The sequence below is a fragment of the Pongo pygmaeus genome, chromosome 5, assembly GCF_028885625.2.
Source record: "Pongo pygmaeus isolate AG05252 chromosome 5, NHGRI_mPonPyg2-v2.0_pri, whole genome shotgun sequence".
Taxonomy (NCBI): domain Eukaryota; kingdom Metazoa; phylum Chordata; class Mammalia; order Primates; family Hominidae; genus Pongo; species Pongo pygmaeus.
In genome coordinates, this window is record NC_072378.2 from 51356939 (window position 1) to 51382458 (window position 25520).

The 25520-nt window shown below is 37.0% G+C and overlaps 1 long non-coding RNA gene and 1 pseudogene across 2 annotated transcripts in view; one reads left to right on the top strand and one right to left on the bottom strand.

Annotated features, from left to right (window-relative positions):
- The first annotated feature begins 23 nt into the window (after positions 1 to 23).
- The window catches only part of LOC134739725 (uncharacterized), a 363533-nt gene continuing 338036 nt past the window's right edge, over positions 24 to 25520 (top strand). For both annotated transcript variants that reach the window (XR_010126717.1, XR_010126718.1), the window contains exon 1: positions 24 to 153. This is a non-coding gene — a long non-coding RNA (uncharacterized LOC134739725). The remainder of the gene's footprint in view (positions 154 to 25520) is intronic.
- LOC129039361 (ferritin heavy chain-like) lies at positions 13028 to 13707 on the bottom strand (annotated as a pseudogene).

Genomic DNA, 25520 nt, shown 5'->3' on the forward strand with positions numbered 1-25520 from the left:
TTGTATGTTTAGTTTCGTAAGAAACTGACAAATTGCCTTCCAAAGTGACTGTACCATTTCACATTACCACCAGCAATGAATAAGAGCTCCTTCATTTCACATCCTCATCATCAGTAGCGTTATCAGTGTTTTGGATTTTGGATGTTCTAAAAGGTATGTAGTGCTACTCATTGTTATTTTAATTCATAATTCCCTGATGACACCTGATGTCGAACTTCTTTTTATGGGCTCATCTGCCATGTGTATATCTTTCATAAGTTGTACGCTTCAGAAATTTGCCCATTTTAAAATTGGCTTGTTTTCATATTGGGATTTAAAAGTTTTATTTTGAATATGTTTTAGATACAACTCTTTCATCAGATACATGTTTTGCAAATAGATCCTCTCAGTCTGTAGCCTCTGTTTCCATTTGCTTTTTACTTAACTTTTCAGGGCCTTAGTTTTCTCATTGGAAAAAAAAAGTATAATAATAGAATCCCACAGGATTATATTGAAGTTTATATCAATTAAGATTCAATTCTTTAAAACCACTTTGGGTATTTTAAAACAGTAAGATATTTAATACAGTTTAATTATGTGCTTATGAAATTGTTGGAAGAGCTAAAGAGCAAGCGCTAGGCTGGACTGCAAGGATACCCTCTAAAAACAAAACTACTCAATTGGTTTCCCAAGAGAGTTGCTGCCTCTGCCACACATAAGAATGTGAGAGTCAAAAGGCTGCCACTAGAACCATGTGTCAATAGCTCACTAAAATTTAGGATATGGGAGCTTGTCATAGCCTCTGTTACCACCACTCCCACTGCTACATCTATAACTGCTTGAAGATTGGGAAACTGAGCCCAGGTGCTATTTCTCCAATTCCTTTTCAATATCTATAAAGCTGTGGGCACTGGCTTCTTCATAGCCTTGCTTGTCATCAGAAAATATGCTGAAAGCCACCGGTATGTGATCTCCATTTACTTCTGCTTTCCAGATTTCAGGGAGTGCTTTTAATTGGGGAAACCTACTTTGTAAACCTAATGTGTTTTGTTAGTTGCAAAGAAATTCTGGGAATATGCTTTTAAACTTTCCAGTGTTTGTAATAAAACGAAAAACAATAGAAGAAGGTGGGAAAAAGTGCTGAGTGCCAGTATATACATACCATATCTAGCTCAACAATTAAATGAGGTATGTTATCCTTGAGGCACTCAATCAATTTTCATGATTATTAATTTTTGCTCATTTTGTGACCCATGAAATAAGTCATGAATTTTCCTACAACCATAAATTAAAAATCTAAAATTCTTGATGTCAGATACCAGGACCACATCTTTAAATGTTCCACAATTCCTTCAAGAAGGTGTATAATGTGTCTTTCATAGTGTCTCCAACAGAATAAGATTTAGTTTGGTGCTGTTGTAGAATAGCTGTTTCCTCCTCATGTTGTCATTGTTTGCTAACTTGTTCACCTTTGGAATTGTCTGAATTTGGTTCCTATTACTCCATTTTCTCGATTTTGAATTCTGAATTCCTTTTCACTTAGTTCTTTTTTAAAAAAAAAATCCTGACCTTAATTCTAGACCTTCACTTTGCTTCTTTCCTCTTTCTTACAGGCCAGAATCTGACTTTTTCCACTGCTTTTCTGGTATTGATTTATGATCTGATCCTGGTTTGGGTATTCCTATTGCATATCTGTGATCCACCTTTACCACCATAGTATGGCAATGCTTTAATCCTTTTGTGTTTATGTAGACAAGTTTCTATTTCTAGATGCAACATATTGGAAATTTTGAGGCCAATTTTTTTTCTTTTCTATTCTTTCTTTCTTTCTTTTTTTAATTGTGTCTTGCTCTGTCACCCAGGCTGGAGTGCAGTGGCATGATCTTCAGCTCACTGCAGCCTCCACCTCCGGGGTTCAAGTGATTCTTGGGTCTCAGCCCCTTGAGTAGCTGGGATTCACGAGCACGCCACCATGCCCAGCTAATTTTTGTATTTTTAGTAGAAATGTGGGTTTCATTATGTTGGCCAAGCTGGTCTCGAACTCCTGGCCTCAAGTGATCTGCCTGCCTCGGCCTCCCAAAGTGCTGGGATTACAGGTGTGAGCCACCGTGCCTGGCTTGAAGCCTATTTTAAGGTATCAAATAGTTTATATTTTGTCTGCAAGTCAAAATCTTTTATCTTCCTAGGCAATTCTAAATCAATGTATATTTTATAAGATATTTAATAGACAACACTTTGACTTACACATATTTGAACCATCAGTATGCTTGGAAATGGCCATTTAGGAGTCTATAAATCTCCAGCATGTTATTTTTCTTGGAAGCAGGTTACTCTAAGTGAATTAATTTATCTTTCCATGTTCAAAGTTTGGTTTCAAACTTGACACTTTGAATATAGGAAAGGTTTTGTTTGATTTTTGGAATTTTGCCACCTCTCATATCTAATTTAAGAAAAAGACAGCATTTTTTTTTTTATTTTAGCTACCCATATTTACAAGTTTCAAAACAAATGATGGTTGTGAGAAAGCCAACAGTCAGTAAACATACGAATAATGCATTTTAAAAATATTTTGTCCTCTTCTCCTGATCTTTAGAATGTTTGCTTCTGTATTTTGGATTAATATTTACTTTGTTTTAATTTATTTATTTTAATAGGAACCTTTTTACTGAAATATAAATTCCATAGGATTTCTGAATTTGGAAACGAGAAATAGATAACAGTGTTAGCCACTTTCTACAGGTGATTTCATTTTAGCTGTTGCAGGACAAGAGGCAATAATACAAGGAAAGAAGGAAGGAAGGAAGGGAGGGAGGGAGGAAAGGAGGGAGGGAGGAAGGAAGGAAGGAAGAGAGGAAGGAAGGAAGAGAGGGAGGGAGGAAAGAAGGAAGGAAGAGAGGAAGGAAGGGAGGGAGGAAGGAAGGAAAGGGAGGGAGGGAGGAAGGAAGGAAAGGGAGGGAGGGAGGAAGGAAGAGAGAAAGGAAGGAAGGGAGGGAGGAAGGAAGGAAGGAAGGAACTTCAAAATCCCATACAAGACATGATGAAACTTGATTATTTTTTGTTATATCTGATGTAAGTAATAAACTTATATTCTTTTAGAGTTGGCAGATACTTTTGATAAACCTGGGGCTCCTCCAATTGTGCTCAAGCATTGCAGTACAACTTTTAGTGGGGAAAAGATACTGAGTACTTTCTTCTCCATTGCTTTTCCAGTGTTGCATTGGGCTTTGAAGAGGGAAAGTATTTTGTATGCTGTTTTCAGCAAGAAGAGCTTTTGGAGACCTATAAGGGAGCATAGTGTTTTTCCCTATAAATGTATTACTCTATTTTTAAGATTGAACAGAAAGAGTAAAAGATAGGAAAAATTAAGCAGTAGATTATTTACTCAAGTATAAGACTATTCCTGTTTATCTCTTTCATCTTGTGGTGTTGAATACGTCTTTTACTTCTAAGGCTTCTAAGTTTCTTATATCTAAGACATAGGGATAATATTAAGTCTTTAACTGTGGTATATATGTATGTGAAGTACATTTTGGCACTTTCATTCGTTAATTTTTGAAACATGGAGGACCTATTGTGTATCTTTAGGAGCCAGAGGAGACAGAGAAACTAACCAAAATCAGTGTGATAGGTGTGCTGATAAAGGTGTACCCCAGGAGCTTTGGAGGATGGAGAAAGAAGGTTTTCCAGAGCAGGTAACCACTGTTTCAGAAGACAAGAGGACCTAACCAAGAGGAACAATCGGAGAGAGGTGGGGGAAGGGAAAGGCAATGTCTTCTCAGGTAGAGGGAAGAGTATGGCAGATACTGCTAGAGGAATTTCCACTTCCTTTTCCTTCTGGTACATGAGAGGAAACTACATTTCCTACCTGTTTGCAGTTACGTGGGGCCATGTGACTGTTCCAGCCAATGGAATGTGGGCAGAGTGATTTATAGCATTTCCATGCTGAATCCACATGAAGACCTCCTGGATGATTTTCCATGCATTCTTTTTTACCCTTTTTTTCTTCTTTCTTTGGGATGCAGGCAGTTGATTTAACTAAAAATACTGAGCTCTCAGATTAGTGGCTCTTAGCTTTAGCTCCTATATATTTTAATATGCAGCCAACGTTGAAGACCATGCCCTGGAGCAGCCTTCCTCAAAGGGTTCATAGAGAAATAAGGTCTATAGAAAATGATTTAATGACTATTTTCTCAATTCATGCAAGGCTAGTACTTAGCTAGCATCATTATAGATGTGTAGGAGATGGCTAATTCCTCACATGCAGTAAATGTCTATGGAAATTACAGGTTAAGTCTTTCGTGGAATCCTGACTGAGGATTGTTCTAGAGGTTATTAGAGCTACTGAGTGGAAGGGGCTTAGATTCCTTAATGACTGAGTAGAGCAGAGAGAACCACTGATGACTTGAATTGGATAGTGACTTGAGTGAGAAATAAACCTTAATGCATTAAGTGATGAAATGTTGAGGTTATTTGTTATGTCAGTTAGCCTATCATTACCAATACAAATGGCATGTCTAAATGTATTATGACCATAGAAGGCACAGGGAATCAAAGAGATCATATAATTTTTTTTCCAGATAGAATGATGATTATGTATTTATTTGAGGTTGGGATGAGTTTAGGGAGAAAAGGTATGGTTAAGGTATGGTTAATGTTGAGGCTGAACAACTATTCAGTGGCCACATTATTACGAGCCTTGTATGACTTTTTTGGCAATTTATCTTACTCTGTAAGAAATGAAATTCCATTTATTTCAAGACTTCTTACTGGATAGGTAGCTTGACAAGTTCTACACTTTTGAATACTGCTTCAACTAAATCTTCTACAGTCAAAGTGAAGCCAGTACTCTGATGGGACCTGAAGCCTGAAAAGGATGACAACATTCCAGGGTTTGCTCTGTAATGATGAAAGCAGGATAAATCAAACTGGGAGAAGATACCCCTCACCTTGCTGGAAATCAAATGATGTTTGCTACTCATTCCAACTGACTGCTAGCCTTGGTGATATTTAAAGAAGGCAGCCAGGATGCCACTGCTTAAACAAACATGTTTTTCATATTTTATTTTCTATGCCATTACACAATTAATGCATGAGCTTACTGAACCAAGCAGAACATCAAAATAATACAATTAGAAATAGTAAGCCTAAGGCAATAACCACTACTCATGCTTTATGTGGATACCTCAGTGTAACAATCTGAAGTGAAATCCTGAGTAAGCACCATCCTTTGGATGTTCATTCAGTTAGGGGTATTAGTACAAAGGCAAGCAATCAGGAAGGACTGCTAAGCTTCACCTTCACCTCAGAGTGCAGTGGTATTTGAATGGAACCTTATGTGCCCCATTCTGGTTGGCTTTTGTTTTTAGTGGTCAATTTATTTTTGATGTCTGAAAAGTAGAGGGTGACTACACAAATCTGCAGGCATGCACACACAACATGGTTTCTCAAGCTTATATTGTTCTCTTGGGTAGAAAGAGAAAAAGAAAATCACTTTGGGAAATGCTAGAGTATTTTCTTGTAGGAAGTTTAAAGATTATCCATCCAAAAACCTGACAAATTAGGAGCCAAGCCTTCCTGGGTGTTTGTCTGAGTCATATTTTCCAATCTATTATGAAAAACCTGAATAGGGCAGTCATTTTGAAGATGGCTTTGACCTTTATCAAGAAGAAGGAGCCAATTACATTCAGCACTATCTACTCTACAATCAGTCATTGTGCTGTCTGGGCCTGCTTTCTTTAAGAAAGCTTATTTTTCTTCTTTCTTGTTGCTCTTGGGCCTTGTCATTTATGATTCCTCTACTGCAGGAAGTCTCGTTTGTGAAGAGTCATAGACTGTACCAGGTTTCCTTTTTCTGTAATAGGATAGATGAGGAGAAGACTTCGCAGCTGCCATATAAGGTTATGCTGTGCTTATAGCGCGTTGTGAAGGATCTGTGTGTAAAGAATCTGTGTGTCATGGAGTAGTCACTGAATGGCTCCATGCCTCTGTTTTCACCTGTAAAGCAAGCATACCACCTGCCTCCCAGAAATGTTTATAAAATCGATGAGTCACATACTTGTTTATCACCTATCTCTCTCTCCTAAAGGGAGGTGGAAGATTATTAACCCCTTGAGCAGTCATTCTGAAGTGATTAGTAATTAAAAAGGCTCCTTTTTTTTTTTTTTTTTTTGACATAGTCTCAGTCTGTCGCCCAGGCTGGAGTGCAGTGGCACAATCTCAGCTCACTGCAACCTCCACCTCCCAGGCTCAAGTGATTCTCCTGTCTTGGCCTCCAGAGTAGGAGGGATTACAGGCATGCACCACTACGCTAGGCTAATTTTTGTATTTTTAGTAGACACGGGGTTTCGCCGTGTTGGCCAGGCTGGTCTCAAACTCCTGACCTCAGATGATCTGCCCACCTCGGCCTCCCCAAGTGCTGGGATTACAGGCATGAGCCCTGGCCTAAAAAGGCATTTTCAACTAGTTGTTAGGTAAATTTCCCCATAGGAATATTGATTTTGCATGTAGAATAGTCTCTATCATACAAATAAAATTTCTTTTGGGGTTCTGTAACAGGCAGAAATGTTCAAAGACTATCTCCAGTCAGAAGCTCTTCTAAAGAAAAATAAGCAGCAATGAAGTGATTACAAATATGGATTTTGCAGACAAATGGCCTGGGTTCAAAACTCAGTTCTGCCATTTAATAGCCATGTGAGCTTGGACAAGTGTTTTTTGTTTTGTTTTGTTTTGTTTTTACCTTTCTGTATCTTGGTTTTCTCATCTGTTAATTGTAGATAATAATGGAAACTTCATTTTAAGGGGTTGTCTTAAAGGTTCATTTAAATGATAGTACTTGTGAAATGATTCTATGTGTTTCTGGTACAAATTAAATGCTGTGTGTTATTTAATAAAATATCATTCTGGTTAGCTCACCTCTTCTATTTGGAATATATGTATTTATAAAAAGTGGAATGAAACCTGTATCTCTCTTACTTTTCAAGTCTTTACTGAAATAGATCCTGTGTTAGAAGGGTTATAGGAATTTTCTTCACCCCACTAAATTTTTCAAGCTCTCAGCTTGGTCTGCTAATATGGAAAGTCCCAGAGGCATTTCTTAAACTTCCTGGATAGGAAAAAAATCTGCATCTCTACCTCATCTATCTGTATAGGTGTTCCATGTTGGAAAAAAGAATGTCATTGGAAGCAAGGCCTTTGCTTATGTTTAGAACCCCTTTCCTTGTTTTCTTATGGAATATTCTGTTTTTAAAACCTAATCATGATAATCAGTTTGCTGGATTATTAATATACTTCCTTTTTACAGGTTTGCTGCCCTCTCAATAACTCTAAATTTTCAAGTGTTTTATCTATATCTATAAAATGTATCATATTTAAGATTGAATGCCTCTGTTCATGAATTAAAAGAATTTATGTAATTCATTGTTCTTATAAGAAAAAAATTGCTCAAGCAAGAACTACTGGTCTCTGGATGAGCACTCTTAGAATATTTGATCAACAATGTTTCCAGAGATCATATAGACTGGGGATAGAAATGCAAGGGTGGAACTGGGAAAGAAAAATGAAGGAAAGTTAATATGGTAATGATAACTTCTAGTTTTGCAAACATGTAAATCTTTAACAGTATACCACTGCCTTACTAGGCATATAGTTAGTCTTAGAGCAAATAAATCTTGTTACTTTTTCTGATCTACTCAATCTCCTTCCCTTCAGGCTAGATTGTACCTCATCATACCAGACACGGGAATGAATGTCTATTGAGGTTTTTGTTGGGGCCATTCTTAACTTATGTTTAATTGTCAATGACACAACTGTTTTGAGAGTTATGGTGATCTTCTTTGTCTGAGACTCTTGTAAATGAAATCACAGTGTAGTATGCAGCAAGTTGCAAATGAGCTTTTATTTGTTTGTTGGTAGGTTTGTTCAAGGAATTTTTGTTTATTCTATTATTGGCCTAAAAATGTGATGTTGGAAAAGATGATCCTTTTAAGAAACATGATTCTATGAACTTAAAAAAAGATTTAGAATTATGCAACTGTAAATTATGATAAGATTATTATATATTTTTATAGTCAAAGACACACTAATAGAGGAAGAGATCCATAAGGTCTGTTTTATCTTTTCAACCCAAATGAGGATTGAATTCTCAAGCATGAAATTGCCATCTGTGCTTCCCCTTCCCACCCCTCACATTGTTAATACTTTTTTTTTTTTTTTTTTAGCAGACCAGGTGAAGTCAGAACTTTGTTTTAGGAAGAATGATGTCATTGTGTAATTGAATGTATACATTCATGAAGCTAATAGGGGTAACAACTTGTCACTATAAAAATATGCCTGATATAAATTTTTCTCTTCCTTATGCTCCCTTGGATTCTAACCTCATGCTAATAATAACTGCTACCGGTTTTGTAAGCATTTGGTCTGTGCCAGGCACAATGCTAAGTGGTTTAGGTTCATCACTTCTTTTTTAGGCCTTTTAAGAAACTCTTTAGGTAGATGTAATAGTGTAAATATTCCCACCTCATAGTTAAGGGCACTGGAACCTAAAGAGGTTAAATAATCCCTAAATTCCACGAGGCTAGTGCTAGTGTTTGGTGCCTATCTCACCTGATTAAATTATTCTTTAGCCTAAGAACATATGCTGACCTTTCTCACATTCACTCCTTTGTTAATGATGTTCTCTCTGCTCAGACTGTTCCTCCACCTCTGCCCATTGAAAATCGGCAGAACCTTCAAAACCCAACGGAAAGTTCTCTCTTCTCTGTAAACTTGTATGGCATTGTCTGAATTAAACACTCCAGTGCTCCCTCCTATAAAATTTATACACATTTACAGATTAAATGTATTAATATCTTCATGACATTAACAAATCAAAACTTGCAGCATAATTATTAGTGTACATGTCTACTCTCTCCACTAGATGCAAAGTACCTGAAGAGAAAGCCAGACTGTTGTTTGCTGCAAATTTCTTGAGGACAAATCTCATGTTTTAGCCATTTGAATAATTATTTATATTTATTTATATCTCATCTTGTTTCAGAGATAATCCAAAGAGAATCCAAGAATACAAAAAATACAATCATATAGCGTAAGAAAGAAACAAGGACAGAGACATAAAGTGGAACCAGAAATGGGATTTAGCAGTGCTTACCATTTGATCTACATATACATTTATTTTTTAAAAATAAGCTTTCCAAAAGCTCACTTATTTTTCTTTGTATTCTTAATGCCAAGTGCAGGATCTGGAACATAGTGGGGTCAATAAATACTCATTTAGTTGAATACTTGCATGTCAGATGTGGGAGAATAGTGGAGAAAAGATTGGTATTTTAAGTCTGATTACTTTAAAAAAAGGTTTGTTGAGATATAACTGATATACGGTAAGTTGTATATATTTAAGTTATAAAGTTTGATAAATTTTGAAACTTATAGACACTTGTGAAACCATCACCACAAATAAAATAAGGAAACTATACAATCGAAAGTTACCTTGTGTTCTTTTGTATTATTTTGTGTTCTCCTCCTATCTAAGCAAGCAGTCATTTACTCTCTCTCACTATATATTAGTTTGCTTTTTAAAGAAAGTTGTGTAAATGGAATCATCCATATGCAGTGTGTACTAACATTGTTCATTCCCTTTTACTGCTAAATAATATTCCATTATATGGGTGTGCCATAGCTTGTTTATCTATTTGTTGATGGGCATTTGATCATTTAAGGCTTTGACTATTACAAGTAAAGATGCTAGGAACCTTTATGTACAAGTATTTGTGTGGACTTATGCTTTCATTTTTCTTGGGTAAATAACTAAGAGAGGAATGGCTGGATTATATGATGGGTGTACGTTTAATTTTTAAAGATATTGCTAATCTGTTTTCCAAAGTTTGTGGCATTTTCTATTTTCATGAGTAGTGTATGAAAGTTCCAGATTTTTCACTACTTTTCCAAACCCTGCCCTGCATGGTCAATTAAAAAAAAATCAGCCACTCTAACAGATGTGTAATAGTACATCATTGTGGTATATTTCTACAATGACTAATGAGATTGAACACCTTTTTATGTGCTTATTTGCCATCATTTTTCTTCTTTGGGGAAATGTCTGTTCAGGTCTTTTGTCCATAATTTCATACTTCTATTGGAATTTTTTTTCTTATTACTGAGTTTTGAGAGTTCTTTATATGTTCTGGGTATAAGTCTTCTAACAGATATGTGACTTGCAAATACTTTATCACAGCCTGTGGTTTTCCTTTTCATTCCATTAACTATCTTCTGAAGGCACTGTAACAGAAAATTTTAATTTCAATAAAGTTCAATTTATCAATTTTCTCTGTCACGGATTGTACTTAGGTATTGTAGCTAATAAGTTTGTGCCAATACCTATTTTTTCTAGAAGTTTTATAATTTTAGGTTTGGCATTTAGGTCTATGATCTATTTTGGGGTAAATTTTGTATATAACATGAGGTATGGATTGATGTTGGGTTTTTTTTGCATATGGATATCTAATTATTCCAGTATTATTTTCTGATTTTTTGAAAAGACTCTTCTATTTCCACAGAAATGCCGTTGCAATTTTGTCTAAAACCAGTTTCCCACGTGTGTGTGTGTGTGTGTGTGTGTGTGTGTGTTTTGGGGATGTATATTCTGTAGCATTGATGAATTCATCTTCATACCAATACCACACATGCAGATTCATAATGAGCTTTGACATCAGGTAATGTTAACTCTCTAAATTTACTCTTTTTCAAAGGTGTTTTTGGCTATTCTAGGTCCTTTTATTTTTCTATAAATTAAGAATCAGTTTGTCATTTTCTACAAAAAAACCCCTGCCGGGATTATAAATGAAAATTCATGATATTTGTAGATCACATTTTAGACTTGATATCTTAGAAATATTGAGTCATTTGACTCAAGAAGATGGGGTATCTATTTGTTTGGGGCTTTCAGTGACATTTTGAAGTTTTCACTGTACAGAACTTCCATGTTTTGTCATATTTATCTCTCCTCACTTTGTTTCTGATGCTACTGCAAATAATATTATTTTGAAGTTTCAAATCCTGATTGTTTATCAATAATATAGAGAAATACAATTGATTTTTGTATTTTGATTTTGTGTCCTGAAACATTCCTAAATTCAGTGATAAATTCTGTGGATTTTTTTCTCTTGGTAGATATTATCAGATTTCCAGTTATACCTTTGTGAACCATGTTTTTTTGCAAATACAGTTTTACTGGTTTTTTATGCCTTTTTCTTTCTCTCTCTCTGAGTAGAAATACCAGTACAATGTTGAATAAAATTGGTGATAGCAGATATCTCTGTCTTGTTTCTGATGTTTGGGGGAAAGTTTTCAGCCTTTCAGTAATAAATATTATAAATATAATGTTTGTTGTAGGTTCTTTGTAAATGCCCTTTATCAAGTTGAGGTAGTTCTGTTTTAGTCTTAATTTGTTGAGAGTTTTATGAGAAATGGATTTGGGATTTTGTCAAATGCTTTGTTTGTATATCTGTTGAAATGATTATATGGTTTTTCTTTTTTTGATTGTTAGTATAGTGAATTACATTAATTGATTTGTAAATGTTAAACCAATCTGACATTCCTGGTATAAATGTCACTTTGTCATGATGCCTCATATTTTTTATGTGTTATAGGATTTGATTTGTTAAAATATTGTTTAGAATTTTTACATCCGTGTTAATGAAGGATGTTGGCCAGTAGTTTCCTATTCTGATAATAGCTTTGTCTGGATTTAGTAATAGCATGATGATGGCCTCCAATAATGAGTTGGAACATTTCCCTCCGTTTTAAATTTTCTGGAGGAATTTGCATAGAATTGTATTTTTTTCCTTAGGTGTTTAGTAGAATTCATCAGTGAATCCATCTAGTTCCGAATTTTCTGAGAAAATTTTTAACTAAAAATCCAATCTAACAGATAAAAGATTAGTATCTTTACTCTTTTTTTCTTGATCAGTCTGGACAAAGTCTTTCAATTTTATTCATTTATTCAAATCATAACATTTTTGTTTTGTTGTTTTTTTTCTACTTTGTTTTCATTGATTTCTGCTCTTTAAAAATTACAGCATTTATTCTAGCAGCTTTGGATTTTATTTGCTCTTCTTTTTCTAGTTTCTTAAGTCTGAAGCTGAGATAATTGATTTGATAACTTTCTTCTTTTACATTATAAGCATTTAGTGCTATAAGTTTCTTCATAGATGCTACTTTAGTGGTATCACATACATTTAACTTGTTCTTTAAAAATTTTCATTCAGTTCCAAATGCTTTTCAGTAACTCTTCTTATTTATTTTTAGAAGTATGGTATTTAGTTTCCAATTATTTGGAGGAATTTTTCAGATATCTTTATGTTATTGATTTATTTTTTAATAGAACTGCCATATTTACTTATTTTTATTTTAAAAACTTGACAGATAAAATTCTATGTATGTGGAACCTAAAAATGTTGACCTCTTAGAGGTAGAAAGTAGAACGGTAGTTATCAGATTTATTTAACAATTTTTAACTGATTTCTAATTTAATTCTTTTTATTTAGTGAATACACTTTGTGTGATCTGAATGCTTTCAAATTTGTTGAGACTTACTTGTGATCCAGAATATGTTCCATCTTGGTAAATATTAAGTGTGCACTTCACAGAAAGCTGTTTTTGGGTGAAGGGTCTAGGTCAAACTGATTGATACTGTTCAAATTTTCTATATCCTTACTGATTTCTAGCTAATTAGTCTGCCCTTTATTGAGAAAGAGGATTGAAATCTCTGACTATAATTGGAGATCTGTTTCTTTCTCCTTCCAGTTTTTGCTGCATTTATTTTGAACTGTTTTATTAGGTTTAGGATTATGTCTTTTTCATGAATTGACCCCCTTATCACTATGAAATAATCATCTTTATTACTGCTAATATTCTCTACTCTGAAATTTACTTTGTCTGATATGAATATAGCCAGTGTAGCTTACTTTTTATTTGTATTCACATGTGCTATCTTTTGTCATCCTTTTTTTTTTTTGGGGGGGGTACCACATTTCTTTATTTGAAGGAATGGTACAAATCAAAATAACTTAAGTGGATGTTTTGGTACAACTTATAGAAAAGGTAAAGGAAACCCCAACATGCATGCACTGCCTTGGTGACCAGGGAAGTCACCCCATGGCTATGGGGAAATTAGCCTGAGGCTTAGCTTTCATTATCACTGTCTCCCAGGGTGTGCTTGTCAAAGAGATATTCTGCCAAACCAGATTCGGGTGCTCCCATCTTGTGCAAGTTGGTCACGTGGTAACCAAATTCTTTGATGGCTTTCACCTGCTCATTCAGGTAATGTGTTTCAATGAAGTTACACAAATGGGGGTCATTTTTGTCAGTGGCCAGTTTGTGCAGTTCCAGTAGTGACTGATTCACATTTTTTTCCAAATGTAATGCACACTCTATCACATTCAGCCCACTCTCCCAGTCATCACAGTCTGGTTTCTTGATATCCTGAAGGAAAATTCAGCCACCTCTTTGGTTCTGCAGCTTCATCAGTTTCTCAGCATGTTCCCTCTCCTCATGAGATTGGTGAAGAAAGTATTTGGCAAAGTTCTTCAAAGCCACATCATCGTGGTCAAAGTAGTAAGACATAGACAGGTAAACGTAGGAGGCGTAGAGCTCCAGGTTGACCTGGCGGTTGATGGCGGCCGTTGAGTCCTGGTGGTAGTTCTGGTGCACCTGCGAGTTGGACGCGGTCATCATGGCAGTGACTAAGGAGAGGCAGTGGCAGCGGTGGCTGTGCGGCGCTGGAGCGGTGGTGGGGGCCTTGGGGCGGTCTGAGGGTGCGGTGAAGAGGTGACAGAGGGCTGGCTATGGGCAGCCGGCCTGGGTGGGGGACAAGCGCCGGGTTCCGTCCAAGCACTTTTGAAGCAGGAAACCCCAAGGACTCTTGGTGAAGAACGTCTCTTCTTTTGTCATTCTTTCACTTTTACCCTATCTGTGACTTTATATTCTAAGTGTGTTTTTTGTGGTTAGGTCTTGAATTTTCGTTATCTATTTGACAGTCTCTCCTTTTTGATGGGGCTATTTGGACCATTTACATTTAGTGTGATTATTGTGTGATTAGGTTTAAGTCTCTCAGCTTGGTGTTTGTTTTATAATTGTTTTATCTGTTCATTCTCTTTTACTATTATCCTGTCTTTTTGTAATTATTTGTATATTTCTTAAAATTACATTTTATCTTCTTTGTTGCCTTATTAACTTCATATTTTCAATTTTGCTATATTAATGGTTGCTTTAGCATATAGCTTTAAATTATTGCAGACTATCTTCAACTGATAATATACTAGTTTGCATATTAAGAATCTTTAATACATTTTAATTTCTCTCCTTATAATTTCATGCTATTTTGTCAAATATTTAATTTCTACATATAAGTCTGATACTACATTGATTTATTTTTATTTTTATTTTTGAGACAGATTCTCACTCTGTTGCCTAGGCTGGAGTGCAGTGGAGTAATTTTGGCTCACTGCAGCCTCTGCCTCCTGGATTCAAGTGATCTCTTGCTTCAGCCTTGAGTGTAGCTGGGATTACAGGCGCCCGCCACCATGCCCGGCTAATTTTTGTATTTTTTAAAAGAGACAAAGATCACCATGTTGGCCAGGCTGGTCTTGAACTTCTGACCTCAAATGGTCCATCCACCTCACCCTCCCAAAGTGCTGGGATTATAGGTGTGAGCCACTGGATGTAGCCTACACTGATATTTTTATTTAAACAATCAATTCTCTTTTAAAGCATTTAAGTAAGAAGAAAAAAGCAATGTATTTACTGATGTAGTTACCTTTTATTATGTTCTTCATTCTTTTGTGTAGATCTGTATTTCCATCAGGTGTAATTTTCCTTCTGCCTGAAAGACTGCCCTCTATAGTTCTTTTAGTATGAGTCTGCTGGAGATGAATTTGTTCAGCTTTAATATTTCTAAAAAGTCTTGATTTTACTTTCATTTTTAAAAGCTGTTTTCAATGAGAATAGTTTTAGTTTGACCCTTTGTCCCCATTACTTTAAAGAGATTGCTTTTCTATCTTGCTTGCTATGTTTCATTGTTTATGATGTGAAATCTGTCATCCTATTTTTGATTCTCTGTACATAAAGTGTTTTTCATTCTTGCTGCTTTTGAAACTATTTTTCATTACTGATTTAAAGTGTTTGGTTACAATGCACTTTAGTTTTCCTCAGATTTTTAATGTTTTGTGTTCATTGGACTTCTTAAATTTTTAGATTTATAATTTTCATCAAATAGGAATAATTTTAGGTCAATATTTCTTCAACTTTTCTGACTTACATCATTCCTAGTTCAAAAACTCCATTGATTCAATGAACTCCGTTGAACTCAATGGATTCTCCATTACTGAGGCAAGAGCAACTGGGAGACATTAGACTGCTAATGTCTCCCAGTTCACCATTGCTTTTTTCTTTTAAAATAAATTGTATTGTGTATATTTAAGGTATACAACATGGTGTAATGGGATATAGGTAAATAGTAAAATGGTTACTATAGTAAAGCCAATTAACATATATATCAGCTTGCATAACCATTTTCTATATGTAGCAAGAGCAGCTAAAATTTACTCAATTAGCAAAAATCCTGAATATTACATTATTAACTATAGTCCTTATATTATACATTAGATCTCTAGACCTTCATCATACGTATCTGCTACTTTGTATCCTTTGACCTACATCTCTCAATTTCTTCTCTAACCCCTGCCCCTGATAGCAGCTGTTTTAGTCTCTATTTTTGTATATTTGAGTTTTCTTTTTCTTTTCTTTTTTTAGATTCCACATGTAATGAGATCATGCAATATTTATCTTTCTCTGTCTGCCTTATTTCACTTAGCACAATGTCTTCCAGATTCATCCGCATTTTGGCAAATGGCAAGATCTTCTTTTTAAAGGTTGAATAACATTCCATTACAAACACACACACACACACACACACACCCCCCCCCCACAGTTTCTTTACCCATTTTTCCATTGATGGAAATGTAGGTTGTTTGGCTATTGTGAATAGGCAACGAACATGGGAATACAGATATCTTCACAAGGTGTTGATTTCATTTCCTTTGGATATGTACCCAGAAGAGGGATTGCTGGGTCATATGACGGTTCTATTTGTAATTTATTTAGGAACCTGTATACTGTTTCCCATAGTGGCTGAACCAATCTCCGCTTCCACCAACAGTGCACAAGGATTCCGTTTTTCTCTGTACCCTCATCGACACTTGTTATTTCTTGTCTTTTTTGAAAAGTAGTTTTATACTATTGAGTTCTATGAGTTCTTTATACCTTTTGGATATTAACCCCTTTTCAGATATATGGTTTGCAAGTATTTCTTTTCTTTCTAATCCATAGGTTGCTTTTCATTTCACTGATTGTTTCCTTTGCACAGAGCGCCACACCCAGCTTTTTTTTTTTTTTTGTATTTTTGGTAGATACAGGGTCTTGCCATGTTGCCCAGGCTCATCTTACTCCTGAGCTCAAGCAATTTGCCTGGCTCCACCTCCCAAAGTTCTGGGATTACAGGCATGAGCGACTTCACCTGGTCAGGGTAGCCTGGCCTTTTGATGTGATATCCAAAAAATCATTGCCAAGGTCAATGTCAAAGAGTTTTCTCCTGTGTTTTCTTCTAGGAGTCTTATGGTTTCAGGTCTTATATTTAGGCCTTTTGTCTATTTTGAGTTGAATTTGTGTGTGGTGTAATATATGGGTCCAATTTTATTCTTTTTCTTTTTTGCTAGAAAACAGAATTTATTTTTATTATTTTTTATATATGTATTTTATTATACTTTAAGTTCTAGGGTACATGTGCATAATGTGCAGGTTTGTTAAATATGTATACATGTGCCATGTTGGTGTGCTGCACCCATTAACTCGTCATTTGCATTAGGTATATCTCCTAATGCTATCCCTCTCCCCTCCCCCCACCCCACAACAGGCCCTGGTGTGTGATGTTCCCCTTCCTGTGTCCATGTGTTCTCATTGTTCAATTCCCACCTATGAGTGAGAATATGCAATGTTTGGTTTTCTTGTCCTTGTGATAGTTTGCTGAGAATGATGGTTTCCAGCTTCATCCATGTCCCTACAAAGGACATGAACTCATCATTTTTTATGGCTGCATAGTATTCCATGTTGTATATGTGCCACATTTCCTTAATTCAGTCTATCATTGATGGACATTTGGGTTAGTTCAAAGTCTTTGCTATTGTGAATAGTGTTGCAATAAACATATATGTGCATGTGTTTTTATAGCAGCATGACTTATAATCCTTTGGATATATACCCAGTAATGGGATGGCTGGGTCAAATGGTATTTCTAGTACTAGATCCCTGAGGAATCACCACACTGACTTCCACAATGGTTGAACTAGTTTACGGTCCCACCAACAGTGTAAAACTGTTCCTATTTCTCCACATCCTCTCCAGCACCTGTTGTTTCTTGACTTTTTAATGATCACCATTCTAACTGGTGTGAGATGTTATCTCATTGTGGTTTTCATTTACATTTCTCTGATGGCCAGTGATGATGAGTATTTTTTCATGTATCTGTTGGCTGCATAAATGTCTTCTTTTGAGAAGTGTCTGTTCATGTCCTTCGCCTACTTTTTGATGGGGTTGTTTTTTTCTTGTAAATTTGTGTGAGTTCTTTGTAGATTCTGGATATTATCCCATTGTCAGATGAGTAGATTGCAAAAATTTTCTCCCATTTTGTAGGTTGCCTGTTCACTCTGATGGTAGTTTCTGTTGCTGTGCAGAAGTTCTTTAGTTTAATTAGATCCCATTTGTCAATTTTGGCTTTGTTGCCATTGCTTTTGGTGTTTTAGACATGAAGTCCTTGCCCATGCCTATGCTCTGAATGGTATTGCCTAGGTTTTCTTCTAGGGTTTTTATAGTTTTAGGTCTAACATTTAAGTCTTTAATCCATCTTGAATTAATTTTTGTATAAGGTGTAAGGAAGGGATCCAATTTCAGCTTTCGACATATGGCTAGCCAGTTTTCCCAGAACCATTTGTTAAATAGGGAATCCTTTTCCCATTTCTTGTTTTTGTCAGGTTTGTCAAAGATCAGATGGTTGTAGATGTGTGGTATTATTTCTGAGGGCTCTGTTCTGTTCCATTGGTCTATATCTCTGTTTTGGTACCAGTACCATGCTGTTTTGGTTACTGTAGCCTTGTAGTATAGTTTGAAGTCTGGTAGTGTGATGCCTCCAGCTTTGTTTTTTTGGCTTAGGATTGACTTGGCGATGCGGGCTCTTTTTTGGTTCCATATGAACTTTAAAGTAGTTTTTTCCAATTCTGTGAAGAAAGTCATTGGTAGCTTGATGGGGATGGCATTGAAGCTATAAATTACCTTGGGCAGTATGGCCATTTTCATGATACTGGTTCTTCCTATCCTTGAGTGTGGAATGTTCTTCCATTTGTTTGTATCCTTTTTTATTTCATTGAGCGGTGGTTTGTAGTTCTCCTTGAAGAGGTCTTTCACATCCCTTCTATGTTGGATTCCCGGGTATTTTATTCTCTTTGAAGCAATTGTGAATGGGAGTTCACTCATGATTTGGCTCTCTGTTTGTCTGTTATTGGTGTATAAGAATGCTTGTGATTTTTGCACATTGATTTTGTATCCTGAGACTTTGCTGAAGTTGCTTATCAGCTTAAGGAGATTTTGGGCTGAGGCGACAGAGTTTTCTAGATAAACAATCATGTCATCTGCAAACAGGGACAATTTGAATTCCTCTTTTCCTAATTGAATACCCTTTATTTCCTTCTCCTGCCTAATTGCCCTGGCCAGCACTTCTAACACTGTGTTGAATAGGAGTGGTGAGAGAGGGCATCCCTGTCTTGTGCCAGTTTTCAAAGGGAATGCTTCCAGTTTTTGCCCATTCAGTATGATATTGGCTGTGGGTTTTTCATAGATAGCTCTTATTATTTTGAGATACGTCCCATCAATACCTAATTTGTTGAGAGTTTTTAGCATGAAGGGCTGTTGAATTTTGTCAAAGGCCTTTTCTGCATCTATTGAGATAATCATGTGGTTTTTTTCTTTGGTTCTGTTTATATGCTGGATTACGTTTATTGATTTGAATATGTTGAACCAGCCTTGCATCCCAGGGATGAAGCCCACTTGATCATGGTGGATAAGCTTTTTGATGTGATGCTGGATTCGATTTGCCAGTATTTTTTCATGAGGGATATTGGTCTAAAATACTCTTTTTTGGTTGTCTGTCTGCCTGGCTTTGGTATCAGGATGATGCTGATCTCATAAAATGAGTTAGGGAGGATTCCCTTTTTTCCTATTGATTGGAATAGTTTCAAAAGGAATGGTACCATCTCCTCCTTGTCTCTTTGGTAGAATTTGGCTGTGAATCCATCTGGTCCTGGACTTTTTTTGTTGGTAAGCTATTAATTATTGCCTCAATTTCAGAGCCTGTTATTGGTCTATTCAGAGATTCAACTTCTTCCTGGTTTAATTTTGGGAGGGTTTATGTGTCCAGGAATTTATCCATGTCTTCTAGATTTTCTAGTTTATTTGCATAGAGGTGTTTATAGCATTCTCTGATGGTAGTTTGTATTTCTGTGGGATTGGTGGTGATATCCCCTTTGTCATTTTTTATTTTTGTCTATTTGATTCTTCTCTCTTTTCTTCTTTATTAGTCTTGCTAGCAGTCTATCAATTTTGTTGATCCTTTCAAAAAACCAGCTCCTGGATTCGTTAATTTTTTGAAGAGTTTTTTGTGTCTCTATCTCCTTCAGTTCTGCTCTGATCTTAGTGATTTCCTGCTTTCTGCTAGCTTTTGAATGTGCTTCCTCTTGGTTTTCTAGTTCTTTTAATTGTGATGTTAGGGTGTCAATTTTAGATTTTTCCTGCTTTCTCTTGTGTGTATTTAGTGCTATAAATTTCCCTCTACACATTTCTTTAAATGTGTCCCAGATATTCTGTTATGTTGTGTCTTTGTTCTTGTGGATTTCAAGGAACATCTTTATTTCTGCCTTCATTTTGTTATGTACCCAGTAGTCATTCAGGAGCAGGTTGTTCAGTTTCCATGTAGTTGAGCAGTTTTGAGTGAGTTTCTTAATCCTGAGTTCTAGTTTAATTGCACTGTGCTCTGAGAGACAGTTTGTTATAATTTCTCTTCTTTTACCTTTGCTGAGGAGTGGTTTACTTCCAACTATGTGGTCAATTTTGGAATAAGTGTGATGTGGTGCTGAGAAGAATGTATATTCTGTTGATTTGGGGTGGAGAGTTCTGTAGATGTCTATTAGTTCCACTTGGTGCAGAGCTGAGTTCAATTCCTGGGTATCCTTGTCAACTTTCTGTCTCGTTGATCTGTCTAATGTTGACAGTGAGGTGTTAAAGTCTCCCATTATTATTGCATGGGAGTCTAAGTCTCTTTGTAGGTCTCTAAGGACTTGCTTTATGAATCTGGGTGCTCCTGTATTGGGTGCATATATATTTAGGATAGTTAGCTCTTCTTGTTGAATTCATCCCTTTACCATTATGTAATGGCCTTCTTTGTCTCTTTTGATCTTTGTTGGTTTAAAGTCTGTTTTATCAGAGAATAGGATTGCGACCCCTGCCTTTTGTTGTTTCCGTTTGCTTGGTAGATCTTCCTCCATCCCTTTATTTTGAGCCTATGTGTGTCTCTACACGTGAGATGGTTTTTCTGAACACAGCACACTGATGGGTCTTGACTCTTTATCCAATTTACCAGTCTGTGTCTTTTAATTGGAGCATGTAGCCCATTTACTTTTAAAGTTAATATTGTTATGTGTGAATTTGATACTGTCATTATGATGTTAGCTGTTTAGTTTGCTCGTTAGTTGATGCAGTTTCTTCCTAGCATTAATGATCTTTACAATTTGTCATGTTTTTGCAGTGGCTGGTACCGGTTTTTCCTTTCCATGTTTAGTGCTTCCTTCAGGAGCTCTTTTAGGGCAGGCCTGGTGGTGACAAAATCTCTCAGCATTTGCTTGTCTGTAATGTATTTTATTTCTCCTTCACTTATGAAGCTTAGTTTGGCTGGATATGAAATTCTGGGTTGAAAATTCTTTTCTTTAAGAACGTTGAATATTGGCCCCCACTGTCTTCTGGCTTGTAGAGTTTCTGCTGAGAGATCAGCTGTTAGTCTGATGGGCTTCCCTTTGTGGGTAACCTGGCCTTTCTCTCTGGCTGCCCTTAACATTGTTTCCTTCATTTCAACTTTGATGAATCTGACAATTATGTGTCTTGGAGTTGCTCTTCTCGAGGAGTATCTTTGTGGTGTTCTCTGTATTTCCTGAATCTGAATGTTGGCCTGCCTTGCTACATTGGGGAAATTCTCCTGGATAATATCCTGCAAAGTGTTTTCCAACTTGGTTCCATTCTCCCTGTCACTTTCAGGTACACCAATCAGATGTACATTTGGTCTTTTCACATAATCCCATATTTCTTGGAGGCTTTGTTCATTTCTTTTTATTTTTTTTTCTCTAAACTTCTCTGCTTGTTTCAATTCATTCATTTGATCTTCAATCACTGATACCCTTTCTTCTAGTTGATTGAGTTGGCTACTGAGGCTTGTGCATTCATCACGTAGTTCTTGTGCCGTGGTTTTCAGCTCCATCAGGTCATTTAAGGACTTCTCTACATTGATTATTCTAGTTAACCATTCATCTAATTTTTTTCAAGGTTTTTAGCTTCTTTGCAATGGTTTTGAACGTCCTCCTTTAGCTTGTAGTAGTTTGATCATCTGAAGCCTTCTTCTCTCAACTCGTCAATGTCATTCTCCAACCAGCTTTGTTCCGTGGCTGGTGAGGAGTTGCATTCCTTTGGAGGAGGACAGGCCCTCTGATTTTTAGAATTTTCAGTTTTTCTGCTCTGGTTTTTCCCCATCTTTGTGGTTTTATCTGCCTTTGGTCTTTGATGATGGTGAAGTACAGATGAGGTTTTGGTGTGGATGTCCTTTCTGTTTGTTAGTTTTCCTTCTAACAATCAGGACCCTCAGCTGCAGGTATTTTGGAGTTTGCCTGAGGTCCCCTCCAGACCCTTTTCTCGTGGGTATCAGCAGTGGAGGCTGCAGAACAGTGGATATTGGTGAACAGCCAATGTTGCTGCCTGATCGTTTCTCTGGGAGTTTCAACTCAGAGGGGTACCCAGCCATGTGAGGTGTCAATCTGCCCCTACTGGGGGTGCCTCCCAGTTAGGCTACTTGGGGGTCAGGGACCCACTTGAGGAGGCAGCCTGTCCCTTCTCAGATCTCAAACTCTGTGCTGGGATAACCACTACTCTCTTCAAAGCTGTCAGACAGGGACATTTAAGTCTGCAGAGGTTTCTGCTGCCTTTTGTTTGGCTATGCCCTGCCCCCAGAAGTGGAGTCTACAGAGGCAGGCAGGCCTCCTTGAGCTGCAGTGGCTCCACCCAGTTCGAGCCTCTGGGCCGGTTTGTTTACCTACTCAAGCGTCAGCAATGGCAGGCACCCCTCCCCAGCCTTGCTGCCGCCTTGCAGTTCAAACTCCAACTGCTGTGCTAGCAATGAGTGAGGCTCCGTGGGCATGGGACCCTCTGAGCCGGGCGCAGGATATAATCTCCTTGTGTGCTGTTTGCTAAGACCATTGTAAAAGTACAGTATTAGGGTGGGAGTGATCTGATTTTCCAGGTGCTGTCTGTCACAGCTTTGCTTGGCTAGGAAAGTGAATTCTCTGACCCTTTGTGCTTCCTGGGTGAGGTGATGCCTCGCCCTGCTTTGGCTCATGCTCGGTGCACTGCAACCAGTGTCCCGCACCCACTGTCCAACAAGCCCCAGTGAGATGAACCCAGTATCTCAGTTGGAAATGCAGAAATCACCCGACTTCTGAGTCCCTCACACTGGGAGCTGTAGACTGGAGCCATTCCTATTCGGCCATCTTGGAACTGCCCCTCCAGAAAACAGCCCAATTTTATTCTTTTGCAAGTGGGAATTCAGTTTTCCCACTGCTGTTTATCAAAAAGACAATTTTTCTTATTGTGTCCTGTTGGTGACCATATATGTTTGGATTTATTTATGGGTTCTCTATTCTATTCAACTGGTTTATGTCTGCTTTTATGCCAGTACCATGCTGTTTTGATTACTATAGCTTTGTAATATAATTAAAAATAAGGAAGTGTGATGCCTCCAATATATATATATATTTTTTTGGTGGGGGGGTGGATTGTTGCTTTGTCACCCAGGCTGGAAGGCTCGCTGCAACCTCCACCTCCGGGGTTCAAGTGATTCTCCTGACTCAGCTTCTCAGGTAGCTGGGATTACAGGCACTCACCACCACACCCGGCTAATTTTTGTATTTTTAGTAGAGATGGGGTTTCATCATGTTGGCCAGAATGGTCCTGACCTCAAGCGATCCACCCACCTTGTCCACCCAATGGACTGGCATTACAGGTGTGAGCCACTGCACCCAGCACAATGTTGTTTTTTCTTTCTCTGAACTGCTTTGGCTGTTTGGGGTCTTTTGTGGTACCATATGAATTTTAAGACTTTTTTCCCCATTTTTGTGAATAATGCCATTGGGGTTTTGATAAGGATTGCATGGAATCTATAAATTTCTTTGGGTAATATGGATATTTTAACAATATTAATTCTTTGCTTTTTTCTTTCTTTCTTTTTCTTTTCTTTATTTTAATTCTGTATTTACTCTATGACTCATTTTGGATAGTTTCTATTGTTATGTCTTTAAGTTCACTTATCTTTCCTTCTGCAATGCCTAATCTGTCATTAATCTCAACTGGTATGTTTTTATTCTTGAATGTTGTAGTTTTTATCTCTGAAAGTTCAATTTAGGCCTTTAAAAAAATCTGCCATGACTCTCCTTCATTTTTTGAACCTGTTTAGTTTAGTTATCAACCATTTCAATGTGCTTGTCTACTAAATATAAACATGTATCAGCTCTGGGTCAGTTTTAAATGATTCATCTTTCTTCTTATTGTGAGTCTTATTTTCCTACTTCTGCTTAGTAATCTTTTGTTGTTATGTCAGACAGTGAATTGTATGTTGCTGGTTACTGGAGAGTTTTCTATTTCTATGGATATTCTTGAGCTTTGTTCTTGGGATGCAGTTAAGTTACTTAACATTATTTTGATCTTTTCAGGTCTTGCTTTAAAGATTTAATGAGTAGGAATGGATTCTCCATTACTGAGGCAAGAGCATTCTGTGAACTCTACCTATTCCCCTTGAATCCGAGGCTTGCTAGGTACTTTAGCTGACCCATGTGAGTGTCAGGCACTGATATCGCTAGCTATTACCTGCAATTCTTGCCCTGTCATTTCCTCACATACATGTGTTACTTGTACTCAACTGAACACTGAAGGGAATCTTCTGTAGATCTTTAAGGAGTTCTCTCCATGTGCAGTTCTCTCCTCTTTAGGAATTTGTCCTGCAAATTCTGGCTGCCTTGATCTCTTCAGACTCTCAGCACTGTCTCCTCAACTTAGGGGGTCTTCTGGGCTTCACCTGGGTTCCATATTCTTTTTTTTATTTTTATTTTATTATTATTATACTTTAAGTTTTAGAGTACATGTGCACAATGTGCAGGTTAGTTACATATGTATACATGTGCCATGCTGGTGTGCTGCACCCATTAACTCGTCATTTAGCATTAGGTATATCTCCTAAAGCTATCCTTCCCACCTCCCCCTACCCCACAACAGTCCCCAGAGTGTGATGTTCCCCTTCCTGTGTCCATGTGTTCTCATTGTTCAATTCCCACCTATGAGTGAGAATATACGGTGTTTGGTTTTTTGTTATTGTGATAGTTTACTGAGAATGATGATTTCCCATTTCATCCATGTCCCTACGAAGTACATTAACTCATCATTTTTTTATGGCTGCATAGTATTCCATGGTGTATATGTGTCACATTTTCTTAATCCAGTCTATCACTGTTGGGCGTTTGGGTTGGTCCAAGTCTTTGCTATTGTGAATAGTGCCGCAATAAACATACGTGTGCATGTGTCTTTATAACAGCATGATTTATGTTATTTTGGGTATATACCCAGTAATGGGATGGCTGGGTCAAATGGTATTTCTAGTTCTAGATCCCTGAGGAATCGCCACACTGACTTCCACAAGGGTAGAACTAGTTTACAGTCCCACCAACAGTGTAAAAGTGTTTCTATTTCTCCACATCCTCTCCAGCACCTGTTGTTTCCTGACTTTTTAATGATTGCCATTCTAACTGGTGTGAGATGGTATCTCATTGTGGATTTGATTTGCATTTCTCTGATGGCCAGTGATGGTGAGCATTTTTTCATGTGTTTTTTCACTGCATAAATGTCTTCTTTTGAGAAGTGTCTTTTCATGTCCTTTGCCCACTTTTTGATGGGGTTGTTTCTTGTTTTTGTCAGGTTTGTCAAAGATCAGATGGTTGTAGATATGCGGCATTATTTCTGAGGGCTCTGTTCTGTTCCATAGATCTATATCTCTGTTTTGATACCAGCACCATGCTGTTTTGGTTACTGTAGCCTTGTAGTATAGTTTGAAGACAGGTAGCATGATGACTCCAGCTTTGTTC